Here is a 4,285-nt window from a genome sequence, read left to right on the forward strand (position 1 = left end):
AATAATAATAATGTGCACGGGGCTGTACTGAGAAAAAGAGATCTGAGTGTGGGAGGGCACAGACATGAAGATTCCCGCTGCGACAGAAGATGGCTTCAGGTTCTTGAGGCTGACCATGGGCTGAGTGCCAACTAAAGCAGGGAACTCAGCCCTGCAGCCAAGAGGAGCTGGACTCTGACTCTGAATGAGTCCAGCAGTGAATTACCAACACAGATCTTGGGCTTATTACTTTAGTCAAATGTTATTGTTCTTTCTAAATTTGTAAAAATGACAACTTTAAATATAAGAAATTGTCAAAAGAAATAATGCTTTAAGATATATTTTTTTTCCCTTTTCTCCTATATATCCTATATTTTCATTAATTGGGATTATGAGTTAGAGTTTAGTGTTTTGATTTCCCCACGTCACTGGCAATATACAAATAGGGTCAATTCCTTTTACTGTAGTGGAGAAAATCCCTTCTGAAACACTCAGCTATTCTGCTGGGGTTTTGTCTGTGTGGGTTTTGCATTTACTAGTCCATAAAAACACGTGCTTCAGATTGACCAATCAAAGGACCCCACAGCCCTGGGGGGAGACAGAAGCAAGGCCAATCAGAAGAACTGCTTTCCACGGTGGATGAAAATGGGAGAAGATGACACTTCCCACTGTCGCCCTCGATATAAGGCTGCAGGTGTGCCAGGGATTGGCTGTGCCATGACACAGTGTGTCCTCACGAGGCAGCAAAGCTGATGCACACAGAGTGGTGGGAGAGAGTGAAGAATTGCATCTCTTCTTCCTGCTGGCCTGCTTGGACTTCAGTCCATGGTGAGTCAATTAATTCCTCTTTTTGTGTTTGATGTAATGTGTTCAAGTTAAGGTGTGTGTTCCTTATCAGCCAGATCATCTTACTTCTACATCACAAAATGCTCTAAAATTCCAGTGTTTAATATACTTATAAACTCAGGGAAGTCATCCATTCAAAGAAAATGTACTTCTATGAACACTTACTACTAACTGAATAAATATTAGCTCTTGTCACACTTATTATTGTTTTATTATTATGTGTACCATATAACAAGTTAATCTCTATGTATTAATGGGTATATACATTTCCAAAATTTTCTTTCTTGGGTAATATATTTGCCATTTTTCTATATAAATTACTCAAGTTTGTCTTATTATGTCTTCCTCTTAGAACCATAGATATAAAAAGACTCTGAAAAAGGCAGTTGGTTTTAAAACTTTAATTATCTGCTACCTTCTTTTTTTCAAAAGAATTACAACAAATTCTTTGTGTTCAGTGTTGCTTGATTGCTCACCTTATCATACTCTCACCAGCAATGAGCTTGGCCAGGATTGTAGAAATTCTAGATAAGGCACTATAAATATCGATCATAAGAAACTTCCTGGCTGTATCTTTAATAGGTACAAAAGCCAGGCCCAGAGGACCTCGGATGCTGGTGGTCACCCATGCACTGACTTTGTTCCATCCGGGTGAAGATGCTGCACAGACTCCACATCAGCATCATGGGGACGAGCTATGACTACTTTGGACTAATTCCTGCATTCTGTCCCATTCTCCACATTCTCATGCTCAACTTTCCAGTGTCTCCACTTTGGGATGTGTGCTATCAACATTCACCTTTCATTATCTTTATAACATTTTGTACTTTCCTATCTGCAATAATACTTTCCTATCTGGAATCCAGAGCTACAATTGACCACCTTCAGCTCTATCTCATGGAGATCAGAGTTTCTGGGTTAAACTGCTAAAATTACTTGGGTTATAGGAAAGGCTAACAGCAATAAGAATTAATGTTTTCATTCTCTGGTGGTGTACATGGTGAAATATATAAATATATACTTAGAGTATATGCTGGGGAGCTGCTCACTGTGTTATCTATGTCACTATTATGTAAGTTTTCAGCTGACTTCAACAGTGTATGTATGAGTGGCCCAAACTCATTCTCTCCTAACTGCTCTCACTGCAGGTCAGTAGCTCCAGTCTCAGGACTTCCTAAACTCAACCCTTGGAACATTTGTTCTCTGAAGAATACACTCCACGCTGAAGGAGGTAAGGATGTCACAGGCAAAGCAAGGCCCTGTGAGCAATCATGTTCCTCTGAGAGGAAGGACTCCTTAGAGAATCAATGAGAAACAGTGAGATTCAGAATAGGAATAAAATAGGCCCAGAAGTCATCAATGTAATATGATACTTTCTACTAGAGAACAGATTCTGCCCTGATGTTTGGTTAAGCATTTGAGAAGAATTCCTGGGCGTACGTTACTACTATTCAGGTCCCACGAGAAAACTTTAAAAAAAAAATCATGCATCATCATTCCAAGATAGTGTAATATACATCATTAACATATACTAGCCTAATAAGTATCTTCTTTTTCCATTTATTTTCAAATGTATGTCATCAGCTTAACATACAGATTTGCATAATAAAGAGATTTGATCAAAATTATGTACAATTCTGTCCTGAGAAAATATTGGGTAGCCTGGCATGCACTAAACCCACATGGACATTCAGTGAGGGAAAATAGTGTCATAACTGTGAAATCACTCATAATGAGGTCAGATAATTGCAGGTAGGCACACAGGACAAAGAAAGCTTAGGGGTGCCTAAACTCAATTATACCAAAAACCACGAATCCATTCAAGAAAAATAAAGAAAAATTGAAGGGGAATGACTCACTTTATAGATGGAGGCATGCTACATGGTCAGACTAGGCAGGAGGGGCTGCAAAATCGATAGATCACTTTCCAGAAATGAAGGAGCAACAACAGCAGGCATAAAAAAACTCCACACAGGGCCAGGGAGATGGCTCAGTGGAATAAGCGCTTCCCTGGCAAGCTCGAGGGCCAGGGGGTTCCACCAAAAACAAAACAAAACAAAACAAAAAAACCCTCCACACAGTGTTCACTTGGCTTCTATGGACCTCTAGGACCAGAAGTGAGCAAGATGAGAAAACAAATCCTACATGGAGAATTTCCCTCATCACAGCAGGCAGTCTAGACAGGGAAGGTAAATCACTTGTGGCTCTTTGCTCTGCAGACCACTAACTGCATGCAGAGGCAGGAGCTGCATATATTCCGAATGGCGGGAGCTCATGAGTCTCCTCCATCTCTCCCACAAAGGTTTTGGTCTCCTTCTTCCCATCCTTGTGCCCTACCCCCTTTTCAATCATACCTTGTTCCTTTGTTCTTTATTGCATTGTCAGTATTTGAGAAATACTTAAATTTCAAGCCATCAATTGTAATAACTTTCAAGTGGCCCAGAGTCTTAAGAGTACACAACAGGAATGCGTGGTAGAAATGGGCTCTGCACAGAAAACTGAAAAACTCCTATTACCACAACAGAACATTTCTCTTTATCTCTTTTGTTCCTACAGAGGATGAGAAATCCATTCACCAAGCACCGAGTGCCTCTGCTCTTCCTGCTGCTGCTACCACCAATGCAGCTTCAAGGGACATTCTCAAATTTCTACCTTTTACCAAATTTTACACAGGAGGAGTTTGACAACTACATGTATGAACTCTTTGGCACAGGGCCTACAAGACCACCTTCCAAAAGAAAAATTGAAAGAGTAGTCCTTGCTGAGGAAAACTGGAGACCTTTGGATGATCCGTACTACTGTATAGAGCTGATAAAACTTAGAAATGTTCAGTATAATGCGAAGTGTTTGAACCACCATTACTTCCTTAGGACTTCATATGAGTTGTTGCAACAGACCTGCTACAAATCCAGTGTGAAATGTAAGGATGGAACTAACAGATGTAAGATGACTGACAACATAATAGAGGGAGTGGTTTGTAAGTTATTACAAGGAACTGATATGCCAGGGTGTGAGTATGAATCTTCTAACATGCATGGTAATGTTGTTATCACCTGCCAATGGAACAATGAAACTCAAGAATTTATTCCTCATACCATAAATAACATGGTACCACAAACCTAGCAGAAAAGCATCATCCATTCAGAAGAATCCCCTCTTCAAATATAGTTTTCCCTAAATAATTAGAAAAGAGGGAAATCACCTTCTCCAAACTTCACCTTACCAATCAAAATAAGAATGTTAATTCGATTCTGTTCATTTTGATCACTCTCCTCTCTCCCTTTCTGCCTCCATCCTATCCAAAGGCACCAAGAGCTGCATTCACAAAGAGTACAGTTATGAGCAGCCTCACACAGGTCTCCTCGTTCAGTATGCTTGAACATGGTTTGGTGACAAAAGTCCCCAAGGAAAGGATGGTCAGCACTGCGATGGGCAGAGAACAATTGTCTGAGCTGTGCTC

At 40.3% G+C, this 4,285-nt stretch overlaps 1 long non-coding RNA gene across 1 annotated transcript; it reads left to right on the forward strand.

The window, feature by feature from the left end:
- The first annotated feature begins 551 nt into the window (after positions 1 to 551).
- Positions 552 to 3,468, forward strand: LOC111813445. The gene is made up of 3 exons (XR_002818709.1): positions 552 to 807; positions 1,974 to 2,056; positions 3,382 to 3,468. It is a non-coding gene; the product is annotated as an uncharacterized LOC111813445 (long non-coding RNA).
- The last annotated feature ends 817 nt before the right edge of the window (positions 3,469 to 4,285 follow it).

This window comes from Octodon degus, unplaced genomic scaffold (assembly GCF_000260255.1).
Source record: "Octodon degus isolate 3935 unplaced genomic scaffold, OctDeg1.0 scaffold00189, whole genome shotgun sequence".
Taxonomy (NCBI): domain Eukaryota; kingdom Metazoa; phylum Chordata; class Mammalia; order Rodentia; family Octodontidae; genus Octodon; species Octodon degus.